Source organism: Apus apus, chromosome Z (assembly GCF_020740795.1).
Source record: "Apus apus isolate bApuApu2 chromosome Z, bApuApu2.pri.cur, whole genome shotgun sequence".
NCBI lineage: Eukaryota > Metazoa > Chordata > Aves > Apodiformes > Apodidae > Apus > Apus apus.
This window is the reverse complement of record NC_067312.1, coordinates 56,803,643-56,821,470: the sequence shown is the minus strand read 5'-3', so window position 1 is coordinate 56,821,470 and position 17,828 is coordinate 56,803,643. Positions and strand designations below refer to the sequence as shown.

Genomic DNA, 17,828 nt, shown 5'->3' with positions numbered 1-17,828 from the left:
CACCTGGATATGGATAACCAGTGATTAATTTACATAGTCTGGGAATGCCTTTACATAAACATCAGCAATTTAGTCTCCTGACACCAAATTACACCTGGACAGGGCTTCAAACCCAGGTCTGTAGAATCCCACTGGAGTTACACCAGAAAGATTTCTATATGCAGTTGTGGCCCACTTATATGCACATTTTATTTCATTTATTCAAACCCATCTGCTTTTCCTTGGAGAATTATATTTCTTAGGCAAACTGTACCCCTGAAGATAATCCACAGGGATGTCTAGACTAGCTCTGTATTTTGAAATGCATTTCCCACCCCCTTCCATTAGTCCTTTTTACCAGCTGGAATGCACAGTCTTATCTTGTGGTAGCTTAACCTGCATTTCCATATCTCAGGGAGATGAAGAGGTGTGCTGCTACCTGATCTTTAATGAATAAGTACATCATATTTTCTTTAAATCATTAAATTTGATCTGTGAGAGATGAGACTATTATTGAAGCTAGTAATACTTTTAAAAAAAGAAGTAATATTATTTAAGATGAGATTACCTGAGGGAATCATGTGCACTCAGTAAGTTTGCAGACAATACTAAGTTGGGGGGAGTGTTGATCTGTCTGATGGTAGAAAGGCTCTGCAGAGGGACCTGGACAGGCTGGATTGATGGGCCAAGGCCAATTGTATGAGGTTCAACAAGGCCAAGTGTTGGTTCTTACACTTGGGTCACAACAACTCCATGCAAAGCTACAGGCTTTGAGAAGAGTAGCTGGAAAGCTGCTCAGTGGAAAAGGATGTTGGGGTGTTGATGAACAGCCAGCTGAACATGAGCCAGCAGTGTGCCCATGCGGCCAGGGAGGCCAACAGCAGCTTGACTTGTGTCAGCAATCATGTGGCCAGCAGGCGTAGCGATGTGATTGCCACCCTGTGCTCAGCACTGGTGAGGCCTCACCTTGAACACTGCGTCCAGCTTTGGGCCCCTCATTGAGGGTGCTGTAGTGTGACCAAAGAAGAGCAATGAAGCTGGTGAAGGGTCTGGGTAACAAGTCTAATAAAGAGTGGCTGAGAGAACTGGGGCTGTTTAGTCTGAAGAAAAGGAGGCTGAGTGGAGACCTTAGCTCTGTCTACAAACTACTGGAGAAGAGGTTGTAGTGAGGTAGTTGTCAGTCTCTTCTCCCAAGTAACAAGTGATAGGACAAGAGGGAATGGCCTCAAGTTGTGCCAGGGGAGGTTTAGATTGAATATTAGAAGAAACTTCTTCACTGAAAGGGTTATCAAACACTGGAACAGGCAGCCCAGGGAGGTGGCTGAATCACAGTCCCTGGAGGTATTTGCAAGAGTTGCAGATGTGGTGATTAGGGACATGGTTTGGCCCTGAACTTGGTAAAGGTAGGTTAATCATGGGACTCGATGATCTTAAAGGTCTTTTCCAACCAAAAAGATTCTATGAATTTAGACTGGCTTTGGAGCTGTATTTCCCTCATTCTTTCAGTTTATGAAGGAGTATCTTGTATACTTTGAAGGCAGTACTAGACCCTTTGCCTTTCCTTCAACTGCTGTGGTAGGAATAACTTTGAAAAACATTAAGGACCAAAGTGTTAGTGCTGTTTGTGCCATGAAGAGTTATTGTAGTCTTCTGGATGTTTCCATAGATCCATTCAGTGAAACAGAACTCAGACTTAAAGAAATTACTCTGCACTACTAGCCAGTTCATGTGAGGTTAGCCAACACACCTCTGCAGAAAGCTGAAATGCACTGAGGCTGCAGCCTTCAGGGTGAATGAGAGAACCATGTAACGGGTAAAGAATTAACTTCAATACTTTCTACTGCCACTGCAGTAAGGACGGGTCTGAGCCCGTCGTGGGAGCATCAGCCCATTCATCTGTGTGACTGCTGTTCAAGCAAGTGCATCTCTTTCACTGAACCAACCTCTAAGACAGCCTTCCTTGTATGGAAAATGGTCGTGTTATCTTCAGATAAGAGAGTGAATTAAAAGCATAGTAACTTTTTTTTTTTTTCTTTAAGGAAAACACATCACAGTGTGCCTCATGGTCAAACTTGTTATAAAATTAAAATTTAAACTGTTCAGTCTTCTGGATTTGTTGAGCCCTCAGAAAATAATATCCAAGAGCGTATAGTATTTAAGTATGTTTTACAAGACTTAGATACCAGAAATGTTTTTCCAAGGACTGAATAGTATTCCTAATTTATAATAATGTTAAAAATAACAATTTCCTCATCTAGGTATTCTTGCAGATGATGGTACTGCACTAAGCACCTGCACTAATAATATTCTGCAAAGAGCTTCTCTTAACCTTCCCTCTCCTTGCTGTCAGACTGGGAAACAGGCTTTAACAACACACCTGGGACTTCAATCTCAGGAGAAACAGACCTGAATATCCAAGTGCCCTTGCCACCCTCTTCTCTTTTACATCAAGGTTTCTCAAAAGTTGAGTGCCTCTTCTGCTAATAACCCAGATCTGAAACAATTAGAGACTTCAAAGGTTTGAGTTTTCCCTAGAGACTTCTGTGCAGCCAGTGCAGCTGTCTGAGCAGCAGTGTAGTGCTCTCCTGTCATAATGTCCCACTTAATAAGTGGGCTGCCATGTTCTAAATTAGCTTTGGTGTCCGAATGGTGTCATTAGATAGAAGGAAAGATTGGGATCAGACAGAGAATAGGTCAGCCTGAAACAACATTCATCCACAGCTTTTCCAGTTGCATATACATCTTTCTGAAAAATGTTAAAGTGGTATGTCAACACTCTGCAGGTAAGATTAAGTGCCAAGCAAAAATATTTATCATTGTGTGTGTGGACATATTTTAAAGTGTATGTTCATACCCAAAGTGTTCTGATGTATCATTTTTAACAGATGCTATTCAAAAGATACTATGAACATTTCTGTACCCCATATATGCTGTTAGATGTTTACTAACAAAGCATGGCAGACATTGGTTCACAGTGGGTCTCCCTTTAAAATATCTAAATATTTACAAAGCAGTGAAAATCTGCACAGTTTCCTCCTTTCCTCCCTTCCTCAGATGTTTGTCCCATAACGGCAGGCCATGCTAAAACAGCATGGACTGAGTTTTGCATCAAACATAATTCAGTTTGTTAAAAAAGTTACGTTTATTAAACGTAACTTCTCTATTAAATACTGGGATCACTGGGAACTTAAGCAAAGAGGGCAGTTTGCAGAAATTTGCATATGATCCTTTGATGATCTGGTCCAAGCACACTTGGGGGAGGGATCATGGTATCTTTAAGCAGAAGCTGAGAAGTTCCATGTGGAACCTCTAAGACTGGAGGAAAATACATCAGAAGAAAACCTGGAGACAAATCTAGTAGCAGGCGTGCTTAGGGACTGTTTTAAGTAGATCTTGTACACCAGGAAGGAGACAGGCTGGAGGCTGGACTCTGGGTATGAGTGATGTTCCCCGCCACCCCTGGTAACAGAACATTCTCATTTCCTGCTGTAGCAAATACTGGTGGGTAGGCTGGGCTTAGGTGGGAATATAAGCTTGTCTGATGGTTGATGTTACCTGGAGATCTCCTTGCTTCCTCTCCTGTACAGGTTGCTACACATTGTGTCCACTCACAAAACACTGCCAAAAAAGGCTGAAAGAGAGGGCTCCAGTTGGCAGGGCTTGAATCATTAGCTCAGCTGACATTCTCAGGTTAACCAGCATCCAGCCTGTCCTATTTTGTGCTCTAAAGGCTGTAATGGTTTTCACATGTTGGAGAGATCACAGTTCTATCCTTCAGCTGTATGGAATCACTGGGGAAAGGTGCTTTTGGCTGTGCTTTTTCTGTAAAGTTACTTAAATGGCTGAAAACAAAATCCTCAATCAAATAGTTCTTAATGGAGCTGGAAACTGAACCAATGTGTGCTTTGTGGACCTGACAGAGTGCCTTCATGTTACATTAATGTTACAACATTCTCAAGAGGAGATATAGTTTTGCCACCATCCAGGAAACCATTGTTTCTCTTGTTTAACCTCAAGCAATCTTAACCATTTAGATAGTAAAGTTGGCTGAAAAGCCTTGGCATTTGAAGGCTAACTTTCTATCTTCTGTCAGCTTCTGATGCAGAGAGCAACTTGATATTCTGATCCTGATCTGAAATGATATCTGCTTTGTTGGAGGAGGAAGGAGGAGGAAGCAGGGAGTAAAAAACAAATAATAATAAAAAAATGCAGTAAGATTATAATACTTTCTGATCCACACATTTTTGGCAAATAAACCCTAAAGAGACATCATAATAAGGGCAGAATTAAGGTCAAAGAGCAGCTTCGATACAACCATTGTCCTGAGAGAAGCCTTGAGCAGTGTTTGAGTTAGAGGAAACAGTAATTGGATTTTATTATTTACTTTTTGCTGGGTAGGAATGGCAAACAATACTCTAATCTGAAAGGGACAAAGGGCACTGATTTCCACTCTTGGTCACCTTCATCTAAATGTATAATCACTTTATTGCTACGAGTGGAAGATTTTCTTGGTCTGTGCTGCTAAGATTAGTCAAAACTCATTTTCATGTGCTTCAAGATAAAATCTGGAAGGCACTACTTAAAGCCATCAGAGGGGCTATATTTTGCATTGAAGTGTTCTAGAAAAGTTTTCTTAATGCAGAAGCAAGGCTAATAATTTGGTCCCATGTTGCCTCTTTCCTCTAGGAACTCTTTAATTTTAGCATCACTCACCCTGCTTAGTAAACACCAAAGAGATTTTATTACCATAGAAATGCAAAAGTCCCTGCCTCTCCCCATCAGCTGCAGAAATCTGCGAGAATATCCCACAGGTGAGCAGAAGCAGGCAGGCAGCAGAGATAAACAGGATGATTCCTGCAGGTCTCTAAACCTCAGCAGTGTTTCTCTTTCACTCCTGAAACCACCTGCAAATTTAGTCCACTGGTGTTCGGCTGTTCTCCAAATGAAAGAGGATTCCTTCTGCAAGATAATGCCATGGGTTTTGACAGCAATAACTGTATCTGAGTACTTGAAACCAGGACATCTACCCACAGGTTAGCACCAGCATCAGACCTCAGTTAAACATGGGTTATTTTCCCCACACACACTACATTTTCAGCTCAGGCACCATATTCTTGAGACAGTTATGACACACCTGGAGTAAAGGCAGGCAACCAATTGCACATATACACCAAAACGTGCTCGGGCCTCTGGCACCATAACAAGGCCACCAAACGTTCTTGCTGATGCCATTCAGCTGCTGGAAATATTGTTCTATAGGAAACTATAATTATCATGTCAATCAGCAGAAAGAATAGCTGTCTTTCTGAATCACTGAACCAGAAGATAGGCCTTTGACAGAATCCTCATAACCTCTGGCCAACATCAACAATAAAGGTTTCCAGCTCTGATTAAGCAGTGATGGGGCCATCCATGGCTTTATTCAGAGTTCTTCTATCTTCCCTTCTTATGTCCTACCTCTCAATGTGTCTGGGAATGGCTAACTCTGGTTGCAAGTAGTAGCCATTACGCACAAACTGGTTGTGGGTGCTCTGTGAGCCACCCGTAAGAAAGGCAAAGCAAGTCTCACAGTGCTTTTTGTATCACTATATACACTGCTGCTGCTTTCCACCATACTGCATACACTGGAACGCCTCCAAAAAGCAAGAAACGAAGTTGATGTATAAAATAGCTGATTCTATGTTAATTTGTAATAACATGGACACCATTTCAAATGCCTGCTGCCAAACTACATTCTTTTGCCAAGTGTATCAGTGAGAGATACCCAGTTTGTGATACTTTGGAGTAAGTGAAAACAGGCTTAGAAGCACAGTTCCTAAGTACAACAGAGAGCAGATTTACTGCTGTAATATTTCTGCTTAATGCCAACAACTTCAATGTATGTTCATGATATACAGAAAAAAACAAAGTAACATGAGTTAAGTGACTTTGGAGTGGAGCATTTAAACTTCGTGTTAAGAATATTTACAGCATCTGGAAGCATATTAGATGTTGTGCCATATATATATTAAAAAAAAAAAAAAGGAGAAAAATACATTCAACATCTTGTTATTTATGGAAAACAAACAGTCTCTCTCTATTTGTAATCACAGGTACACATGTGTGTAGTGGAGAAGGTAAATTGTCTATCTGTCACACATGGGAGGGTGGTGGAGACCACATTTTCTGAGTTTTTCTGGCCATCTAAAGCAGGTGGGTAGGGAGTAGAAATAAAGCTAGGAATGAATGCATGGAAAAGACATATTTGTTTGCAGCAGCAGGTGCAAAGCACATGGTGGTTGTATCCACTCCTGAGAGCAGTCCTAGCCTAACTGTACTTCAGGCTCTCCCTTAACAACTCCAGCATCAGCTTGCCTTCAACAGAGGTGCAGACATCTCAGCAGTGCAGCCACAGCTGTCAGCAGTCCAAGCCACTGCAAGCCAACCTACTGCCTGTTGTGGCCTCGCCTAGGTTGGTTAATACTCTTTATGTTGCCAGAGCTATTTGAGAAGCCACTATGCTAGATCAGTGCCATGCATTGTAATTCCAAAGGGACAGTACAGTGTAAAAGAGGATTACTGTGTTGATTTTGCTTTTATGGCAGCAAACCTTTACTGTGCAGTAATTCAGGGTTAAGTCAGAACTTAATGCTTGGCACTGTGTGTAGCACAGTTATGCTCTGAACAATGAAGAATTTAAAATCATGAGCCAGTCATGATGGATACTGACACAAAGTGCCCTATAGGCTGCCAGCTGACAGGAGTACAAGGAGATGAAAGTATATTTCATTTTGCATGTGTTGTGGCTTTAAGTTATTCATAATTTCATTCACTAACTCATTTTCTGTATGTGCTGATTTTTTTGTTTATCTGTTTTCAGTTTTTTTGCTGTATCATTTTTCTGTAGATGGCAGAGGGGAGTCAAGTCATGCTGTTATTAAAATAAGAAAAGTCTTTTAAAAGTGACCACTGAGGAAAATCTCCCCTACAGATACGAAGAGTACAGAGTGTTCTCTTCCTTTTTTCAAGTTATTCTGCTGCATAAACACATCCAATTCCATAAGCCAAAAATGGTAAAAAGGTAGGCATATTCTATTATGATACTTCATTCTAATCTCTCCTCCTTCCTTTCTCACATCACAAGGTACCCTTTGAACCCCAGGTATTAGTTTTATTAGCTGGAAAGAATTACATTAAAAAGATTTCTTATTTAACTTGTGAGAGAACTTTGATACGCAATGCCTCTGATAGCATCCTAGCTATGTGTCACTGGCTGTATGCTCAGAGGGCGTAGCATGGTTGCAGTAAAGCTCTGTAACTTCCAATCAGTGGAAAGGCCAGTCCTAATATACACCGAATTGGATGTTGGCAAACATAAAGACATACTTCCTTCAAAAAAAAAATCAACCCCAAAAAAACCACAATAAAACAAACCCCATTTAGTTATTTAAGTTACATTTTCAGTGTTTTTCTAGTCACAGTATTTTGAAGCTTTACACTCTTACAGCCCCTGGCATGAGAGTCTGATATAACCTACTTTACTGCAAAATCAGCCGGTCTGAATGACCACTGATGGTGGCAGAGCTAAAGGAAGGTGCGTAATTTTTTTTGCAATGTGGACTCAGATTTGAGGGTGTTACTTATCACCAAATAGGAAACAATAAGATGCTGTGGACTATAACTTGCTAAAAGCCTCAGCTGACTCTAACAGCCAGTGCTTAGCAACGGCCTCCTTTGGCTTAGCTTAAGCTGATCCAGGCCTTGACATAAACTTAATTAGAAAGTTTGATGCAAAATGGAGTAAATTTTTTTTCTCCAGGTTTAAATTTGGTTTAAAAAAAAACCATGGCAATTTCTTTTAGACTCAAGTCAAAAACATAACCTGGCCACTTGAAAAAGGAAAGAGGATGAGGCAAGGTTTTATTTTGTCTGCCTTCTCAAGGAAAGAGTTTATGATAAGCATCTTGGTTACATACATATTTCTACTCTTTTCACTGTCCCTAGGTAAATTTTGATTTTGCTAGCCCATTCTATAAAATTAAGGGATACTGTCGTGAGCCGATGCCAGGGGGGCTACTAGTTGGCAGGTGCTTTCGCGACTTCCCCCGTTTGGAGGGGCTGTTGGATCAGACCGAGGGTCACACGTGGCCCTGCCTCTCACAGGGGAACGGCCGCTGCGGGACCGTGTTTTAGGGTGGAGGTTAGAATGCACCCCCACCACGCTCACAAATTGCTACTGAGACCAATGTTTAGTTTACGAATTAACCAGTTTATTAAGGGTTAACACAAACTGTGGGATGAGGTTTAGGGAAAATATAAAAATGGCAAGTGGCTACCAGGGATGTACCAGGGAAGTAATGTGTCCTTAGGGAGGTAAATGCAAAAAGTGCTGTGCTCGTAAGGCGCTCTCGCTGAGAGAGGGTTGTGGATCAAAGGAGGAGGGAGGAGTTGAGCCCGGCAGGACAGTTGAGAGAGAGAGAATGTCTGTGTGTCTGTGTATTTACCCTTCCGTAGCGTGTGGCTCCTGAGATGTGGCTTCTTTTCCAGCTGCCAGGGCTCGGCAGCAGGTCCGTAGGGGCCGGCTTCCCAGTTGACAGGGGTAATGCCCCAGCAGCGGTGATGCCCCAGCAGCAGGCAGGCAGACTGGACAGGCAGCTCCGGCAGGATCTCGAAATCCGTGGTTTCGGGGGGAAGCCGCTCGCGGCTCGGGCAGCGGCGGCGGCAAAACGGGGGTTGACTCAGGCCCCGACCCCGACGGCTGCGGGAAGGACCCGGTGCTCAGGGCTCAGAATCCCGGCACGCTCACGGTTAAGGCTTGGGCTCGATCCCCAGGGCAGGCAGGCAGGCCGCCCTTAAGCAATAGGTAAAAACACTGACTAATTGGACTAAGCATTTTAACATATCATTAGCATGTTACGGTATATTAGCATATTAAAATACCCACCGATAGGCTAAACATTCCCCTGCTAACAAAAAAAGTCCCCCACTCTTTGAGCATGTGTAGTGAAATCTTTAAGCACTTTAACTGGAAGAGAAGAACTAGTTAACCAGTCAAATACATGAGTGATAGTATGTAATTAATCATGAAGTACTTTAACACTTTTCTCTGTGTGTAAAAGTAGCCTTTGTGTTTTGGGAAGCTGAGCTTGCTTTGTGGAATACCACCCTGATCCTTTCTCTGTGCAGAACTGGATATTAAAGAACATCTCTATGTGTGGATTGGCTTGTTGCACACTGGGTGATGGACTCAGCTTTTGGGACAAAATGTAGTGTGCAACTGTTCAGAAATCTAGCTCTCCTTGATGCCCTTTTAAGGACTTGGTTCCTTTCACCTCTTGTTCTTGCTGCAGTACTCTAACACCTCTAGCAATTTGTGATGGCTAGAAAAGAAGAAAGCAGTGTGGATTGAAGTTCAGGAAAATAATTGCATCTTTACTTTGGCCTTTCTGAACTCTAATTTGTCACGAAAAATAAATTTTTCCTAGGCAAATCTGGCAGGTTCTTGATATGCTTTAATAATTAGGAATCATACAAAAGAGAATGCTGTCCTCAAAGACACAGTCTGTCCTTGTCTGAGTGTATATAACAACATGGATCTTGTCAACCATGCCTACTGTATTTAAAAAATATCCTTCTGCACAGCAGCGGGATGCAAAAAGTTGTTTGAAAAAGGGTCATTTCTTAGGCTGTTATTGCTGTGTTTGTGTTGGTACAAGGGTTGCTCCTACCATCTTCATTTGCACAAGTTTAGAAAGAACAGTAAATCAGTCACAATACTCTATCTCCCCTCCAGTCACAAACTGCTGGTAGCTTCTTAGTTACCCATTCACCTTTTCTTTTTTGGTTTAGCTGTCAATAGTTTGTAAGCCAAGCTCTCACCTAAGAGGCTACAGATTCAGCCTTTCCCTCAGGCCAGCTGAGGTTCTGCTTTGCCTCTGCCACAGGGGAGTTGCTGCCCCAGTCCATGTCCCCTTTGTAGAGGAGCTGGGCCCTGCCGCAGTGCTATGGTTGGGATGCCTAGCAGGGGAAAAAGAGATCACATTTCTTTGCCTTTCACAGCGCTAAAGGAGCCAATGCCAGCCTTCAACAAAACCTGTGAATTTGTTGCAACCTTACGCAAAGCTGTGAAGTGGGAAGCCCTCTTGCCCGTGCCTTCTCCAGTATAATGCCTCCAGAGGAGAAACTGACCAGCCTCCAGGGACATTAGTCAGTGTTTGCCATGCTCTTGTCAGAAAAATGCCTTCAACTTTACATAGTTCATTGTCTTGCACCTTCATTAGGCTGTAGGGGTACTTGCAGGTTTCTGCGTCTTGAAAAGAATGGGATTTGGGTTTTATTCACTCAGTCTTGGTGATAACAGGATTTCCCAAGCTCAGTCAGGATTCGTTGGGTTTGAAATTTTTCCACTTAAGAATAAACAGTTGAGCACACACAGCCATTTTATTCTGAGTTGGGTGGCACTGAAATGAGTCTCTGTTGTCATCATCTTTTTTCCACCCTCCTGTTTGTTTTTTTTTTGGCCAGTGGGAAAGCTGTGTCAGATGGGAACATGTGAAGTATTTGTTGGCATGAATGAGCTTTTTGTCCAAGCTATATATGTACACATATATATATGTATATATATGTATATATATGTACTCAGCAGGGAAAATGTAGTTAGCTGGTTGTTGGGGTTTTTTTCCTACCAAGACAATAAAATAAATGTAACTGCAAAGGTGGATTTAGCTATACCAACAATAGTTGTGTATCAGCCTACTCCTATGCATACCATCAACTAGATACACTAAAAATCCCTTTAGCTGATAAACAGCAATGCAAACAGGAGCATCTTATCAAGTTGCCATCAGGGAAGGGACCATAGCATTTGGTCTACCCTGACATAGTAAGGGCAAATTCCTCCAAGGCATTCCACCTATGAGGAGCCCTGCAAAAGAAGGTCGTGGGGGTTGAGGTTATCCTGCTGCTTGCTACAGGCTCCGTAACAGGCCAAAGTTCTGCACTAGTTCTCATCGAGGCAAATGTTTCCCTAAGCTCAGCTACTCGGTGTAGCACTAGGCCTCGGTAACCGTGGCGAAGGGGCTACCCCTCAGCCAGGAGCCGCAGCGGAGGGGCTGTGGCAGCGTGGGCTGGGAGGCCTCGGGGCGCCCTGGGAGCTGAGGGGAGCTGAGGGGAGCTGAGGGGAGCTGAGGGGAGCTGCGGCGGCAGCCGCGCCCGCGGCAGAGCCCGGCGGCGCGTTCCCGGCAGGGCTGGCACGGGCGGCACCCGCGGCGGGCGGCAGCGCCGCGCCGCCATCCCGGCCGCTGCGCCCGCCAGGGGGCGCCCTCCGCCCGGAGCCGCGCCGAGCCCGCGGGGCCGCGCCACGGGATCCCCAGGCCGGCGGGGGGGGCGGGCCAGGAGGTTGGCAGAGCTTTGTCGCCGCTGGCACTCGTGGTGCGCGGGGCAGCCGCGCTGGGCTGTCTTGTCCTTCCCCTGAGTGTCCGGCGAGGAAGGCACCTGGGCGGGCGGCGGCACCCAGAGGGGTGGAGTGGAGGTATGGCGGGGGCGGCTGCGGTGGGTCAGGTCGGTGAGTGCGAGGGGACGGTTCGGTCTCTGTCAGGGCAGGGGTAGGTCCCACTGCCCCACAGACTTCCCTCTGTGAGTGGGTCGCCGATTAGAACACGCTCCCGGCACTTCGGCCGCACGCCCATTCCCAATCCCGCTCGCGCGAGACAGAGGTGTCCCCCCGGCTGCTGCCGGCCGCGCCGAGCGCCTGCCCCGCCTGCCAGGCGCGGTGGCTGGTGCGGTGCCCGCCCTCGCTCGGGGGGTCTCCCGCTCTCCTCGCCGGCCCGGGGCCTCCTCCTCTGGGAGGTGGTGGAGAGGTAGGAACCCGCCCCTGTCCCCGTCGAAATGGCAGGTGGGCGCCAGGAGAGGGGACGGGACGGTCCCGTCCCTGTGAGGGGCGCCTGGCTGCCCGGCCCCTGGCGCTGTGCAGGTTCAGCAGTCGACTGGCCCGGAGCCCGTGGGAAGGTGCATTTTCCCAAGCGCTTCTTTTTTCCTTCCCGCCCTGCCTTCTCCCCTCCTCCTCTCCCCCTCCACCCCCACCTTCCCCGCTCTGTCTGTGATGGGTAGGTGCTTTCCTCCAGAGCTCCAAGGGGTTTGCTTGGCCTTGCCCAGGGAGCTGCAGGCTCTACAGACCTGTTGCCGCAGGCTGGATGCCTGGACGCTGGACTGGGGCACGGATCGGGGTCCTCCTGTCGCCAGCCGTGTTAGGCATCGGGCTGGCCGCGCAGCACCCAGGTTAAAAGAGAGAAAGGCGGAAGCAAGTAGTCGTCAGATTTGGGTTTGGATTGTCTTTCCCCCACATTTATTTAAAACCACTGCGGTGTCCCCCTCCAGGCTCACCAGGCCTGCTGCCTTTCTGCACCGTACTCCAATGTGAGGAGATGAGATCCAGCTCCCTACATGCTAGTCCCGTTGTAGCAGTGTTGAGCAAAGGGATGGAAGCCTCAGCACTACACTCTGGAAGTTTGCCTTCAGGCATGGCAAACGCTGAGACACAGCCCCTTGGAAACGGCAATTTTGCTGCAGTTCTTTTAGTGTTGGGGATGAAGTTAGTGTCTCAAGAAACGTGCCGTGCAGCTGACCTGCCAGGTCTTTAGTTGTGGAGCCACAGGCTCAGGGTGCTGTTTTTTGGTTTTGGTTTCTGCTAAGTCCTTGTTCACTGCGTGATTTGAACACATGATTTGAAATCTCTGCCAGTCTTTGCAGCATCAGGACAAGACAGTCTGACAGCTAGTATAGCAGGGGCTCACCCAGGCCTTGTCATGGGGAAATGAGTAATTGCTGGTGCTGGGACCAGCAAACTTTATAAGTACCCACTGTTGTCTTAAAAGAGAACACCTGTAATGCAAGCACAAAGTGGTCCAGGTTGGCAGGGACTCCTGGAGAGTCCTGCTTGCAGCTGATTGACCCTGTCTTTCTTCTGGCAAAACTGCTGCCAGCTGGCATTTGAAGATGTTGAGGCCTTCTTGCTACTACTTGATGGTCTGATCAGCCAGGTCTGGGGCTGGTTGTGGGCAGCTCTCATAAGCAAAATGTTCTCATTGTTGCAAGGGAGTGTGAAAAACCAAGTCACAGCAAGAAAAACTTTACCAGTATGATTATCAGATGGATAAAGGATATAAAGGTTGGAGGATTCTTCTAACCCCTGCTTAGATTGCAGTGATTTCTTATATAGACAACAGGATTATTTCTGTTCTCCAAGTCATTTAATTGTGGTTTTGCATACAGATATAATTTGTACAGAATGAGGGTACTCATAGAAGAGCTTCTGGACATTCTTCTCAGACTGCAGTTTTTGAGTCAGATGCTCTGCACTAGGTAGACAGAGAGTCTGTTTCCCTCTCTTCCACTGTAGCAAACCATATTATTCTAAGATTTGCAGACTCTTCTGAGTGAACCAAGATTTGTGACAGTTTTGCATCTCCACTGTGTGGGGTAGGGAAGAGAGTGTTCCTGGCAGAAAAAAGTAGGAAACTTTTGTTCTGTAACAGAGAGTATGTACATCTCAGAGAGTGGGGGTAGAAAGAAGAGAAACACAAGGTAGTACAGTCAAGCAACTCTGAGTTCCAGAAAGTGCTAAAGAGCAAAAGGAGATGGAGACAGAATAGTATAATAATGTTTGGCATCAAGCAGCTTGAAATTATGATTTAATGCTGTTTGCCAGTGTTGGTGTAGTAGCTGGTGCTGGTTAAAGTGCATTAGTGGGTGATGTGGAACTTGGGACGCAACCAAATCACTTCAGCTCCTTTGCTGATAATTCTTTCACGATAATTATTTCTGTGTCAACTACCACCAAAGTACTTAGTGGTGTTTGAGATCCCTGAGGAAGGTACTCAGATTCTGGAACACAAGAGAAGCACAGAGGGCCAAGTGCCCAGGGAATGTGGATCATAGAGTCATTTGGAATAGCAATGGTTTAAAAATATTACAGGGAAAAATGCAGTACTGTTCTTTGTTTAATATTCAGTCTTTATAAAGTGTCAGGTAAACAGGTCTCAGATGAAACAGGTTATAGATGGAACACAAAGTTACTTTAATTTTTCTGTTTTAGGATCATTTTTCAGGATTTGATGCTTCCGTAAGAAGTACTTTTAACAGATGAGAGTCTTGTGAGCCTCTTCTGAGCCAGGGTCTTAGGTCTGTGTGGGTAAGATACAGATAGAAAGCTGAAATAAATTAAGATATTACTGAAATTTTAATACTAGGTACTATACAATTAAATTTACTTCCAGAGAAATCACCATCTTATTACTGCAGTAAGCTTCTTCGGTGATAAGTAATTAGTACATGAATATATTAAAGGAAAAAGGCTTATGAATGAACTGTGGGTATGGCTAAAAACCTAACAGTCAGTTGTACACAGTGTAACTGAGAAGAGGCCCCTTTAAAGGAGTTTGGACCAGATAACAACAGAAGGCGAGGTTTTGCTCACTGTTTCATAACCTTGCTGCAACACTCCCCTGTGTGTTTCTGGCTGGTTCTTATCTTCAGTGGGCATTCTTCCCTGCTTTCCTTTATATCTTTACCTTGAAACAAAAGTATGGGTTTTGTTTTAATAATTTTCAGTTTGTCTGTTGAGCTCAGGAAAAAGTATAAGCGTTACAACAGGACAAGAATGTGGGATTGAAAAGTGGGGAAAAAAAGAATAGAAGGTATAAAATTTGGCTGTCCTGTCTTATGAACCATAACTTTAGTTTGATTTACCCACAAAAGATAAAAGAGGGCTTAGGCTAATCAAACAGCTTCAGAGGGGGGGAGTGCACTTTTAAAGAGTAGGATGTTCTTCAAGCAAGATCTTGCCAAGATCTGTTTGATCTAGAAAATCTGTATTTAGATTTAAAATATCTGACACTTTCTGTGTTGATGGCATTTTCTTACCACACCAGAAAAAAACAGTTTTCTGGTTTTGTGTGAAGATTGAATATACCCTCATGCTGTCGAAAGATGCAAGTTTTTAATCCAGAAAAATTGTAGCAAATTCTGAGGTTAGTAACATGCAGTGTATCCAGGTACTTGGTAACAGAGGACCTCCCCAGTCTGAAAAACAAGTCTTTCCCCACTGTAGTAAGCATTTGGTTTTGATTTTTTGTTTTGTTGATTTTATACTTATTACCATTTAGAGGTACAAAAAAAAAGGAAAATATGTCTATCATAATTATGCAGCTCTGAAGCTTTAAAACAAGTGCTAGCAGATAAATGAGTGCAGTTTCTAAATCAGGAACTGGAAGGAGTGCTGGTCAGGCACTTAAGACAGCATGGGGAGGCTTACCACCAGCTCATGCGTGGTTGGTACTCTCAGTGTGCTGAAAGCAAAGTGTGGCTGAGGGCTGGAAGAGAAGTTCCACTTAGTTTCTCACCCTTTGGTCATGCATTCTTTACTTCAGCTCTGAATCTTGGGAGGACTGTAATTTGTCTTCTTGATCTCACAATTGTGTGCATTTCAAAGTGATCCAGCCTTTCATTGACTAGTACCACATGGTACAAAGGCTAGCAGGGAACATTTCATATAACACTTCCTAGGAAAACATGGACTTCCACTTTCTTCTTCTTTGACCCAGGAAAATAGTCAAGAAACTGTCCAGTTAAAGAATCTTGAAATCTAGTAATTATTATTTTTTTCTTACTAATTTTAAGAGCCTTAGGATACAATTTCTACTTTCTTGTTTTGTTGTCTGTCTTCCCTTTTTTTTTCTTGTCTGAAGTACCCAGTGAAATGGGTACAGTGCTTGATAAAGTAGACATTGAAGTGGTGTATCCACAGCAGCATCAAAACCAACAATCTAAAAAGACTTGAACAGACAGACATGGTTTTGTTTCGGTCTTCAGTTATTGTAATAATAAAAAGTCATAAAAGTTACAAAAAGTTTAATTGTAAAAGTTCTGTGTAACAACAGTAGTCTAGAATTTTTCATAGCTAAGTGCATTACTGATTTCTAAGTACTCCTATAAGGGAAAAGGTCAAGATCTAAAGTTACTTGACTGCAAACAGCAAAGACCATAATCGGCCTCAGACATTGCAACTCTTCCCACAGGAAACAACTAGGGATGTTTAATGTGAAGAAGAGGAGGCTGAGGAGACACCTCATTGCCCTCTAGAACTACCTGAAAGGAGGTTGTAGGTAGGTAGGTGTTGGCCTCTTCTCCCTAGAGACATAATGACAGGACCAGAGGAAATGTTTTGAAGTTGTGGCAGGGGAGGTTTAAATTGGACATTAGGAAGAGTTTCTATACTGAAAGACTGGTCAAGCACTGGAACAGGCTGCTCAGGGAGGTGGTTGAGTCACCATCCCTGGAGGTATTAAAGAAATGTGTAGATGTGGCACTTCAGGGCATGCTGTAGTGTGGGGGTTTTTTTGTGGGTGTTGTTTGGTGGAGTGTGTGTGGCATTTGTGTTTGTTCAGGGTTTTGTTGTGTGTGTGGGGGTTTTTGAGTGGTGTGTTGTGTGGTGAGTTTTTTGTTGTGCTTTTTGTTTTGTTATTTTGTCATGGTGGTTGGACTTGGTGATCTCAGATGTCCTTTCCAACCATGACTATTCTGTGATTCTGTGAATAGAAATGTATCCTTGTTTAAGGTTAATACTGAATTCCAAATGGGAAATGTGAAAATAGTATTCTCTACAGTACCTTATTTTTCCCCTTGTAAGATATAATTAACTTCAAAAAAGCAAAGATTTTTTGCAAAAAGCTACCATGGGCAGTTCTGAAACACCTGTTGCCTATAAATGCTTAGCTGACAGAAGTCAGTTAAGTTCACCTGGATACTCCAGATGATCACCTAATGATATGTAAGCATATGGCTTTACAACCTCTCTATTTTCCTGTCTCAAAAAAAAAAAAAAAACACACCCTTGCATCTTGAAACGTGTGTCACAATCAACACATTGCAATGCACAGTTGAAAAACATGCATGAGTTAGTAGGCATATCTGCTTTAGATTCATTAAAGTACCTCCCTAAAAGAGCAGATGAAGGAAGCAAATGTTTCTACACTGTCACATCATTACCCAAATATGCTGTGATTCTATGAAGAACTCAAGGAATCTAGTAGCATGTGTAAGGTTCTGTCTAGTCATATCTGCAGAAGTACTATTGGCTTTTTGGAAACTGAAATCCAAGTGCAGATTTGAGCAAACAGAAGTATGTCCAGCATAGATAAAGCTACACAGGTACAAGTTGACATTAACTTGCACAATGCATTATGTGTAGATCAGCTCAGCAACTTCCTTAAGTCGGATATCTAAAATTGGGTTGTATTAATTCACCACAGTAACCATCTATTAAAAGCAGCAAATATTAAAAAAAAAAAAAAAATTGAATTAAATGTGCTTGAACATATTTTGCTCCTGTTAAACATCACTGTGTCCACATAGTTGAAAAGCATTTAAGTTAACAGAACGGAGATTTCAGAGATTAATTAATGAGGTTGTTGGGAATTTAACATCAGCTATGTGACAGATTGATCTTATGCTCCCTATACAACCACTTAAAGAACTGATCTCTTACACTGGTGACTGCAAGTAGACTTAGGATTCTGAAACCCATTCTCTCCTCCCGTTTCTGTTAAAACAGGAGCATGTGAGAGTGAAGTGGGTGGGCCTGATCTCCTTGGCTCAGTGTCTAATTTAGATGCCTAAAATTAGGCAGCTCCAAGTATCCAATTTTAGCACTCCTGGGCTCAGGAATAAGAGTACCATTAAGGTATTATTACCTTAATGGATCTTAAATCCATTAAGATCACTACATCCAGAATTAGTTTTCCTTTTAAAAATAAATAAATAAATTCCAAAGTGGAAAGGGATTTTGAGATATATATTCCTTTAAATGAAGGAAG

General features: G+C 43.5%; 1 protein-coding gene across 3 annotated transcripts in view; it reads left to right on the top strand.

Annotated features, from left to right (window-relative positions):
- MOB3B (MOB kinase activator 3B) overlaps positions 1 to 17,828 on the top strand; it is a 92,946-nt gene that overhangs the window by 4,179 nt on the left and 70,939 nt on the right. The window contains exon 1 of one of the 3 annotated variants that reach the window (XM_051643701.1): positions 11,401 to 11,488. The exons of the other annotated variants lie outside the window; for them this stretch is intronic. The gene's annotated coding sequence lies outside the window, so the exon portion shown is untranslated. Of the gene's footprint in view, positions 1 to 11,400; positions 11,489 to 17,828 lie in introns of those variants that run through there. 3 annotated transcript variants of the gene reach the window in all.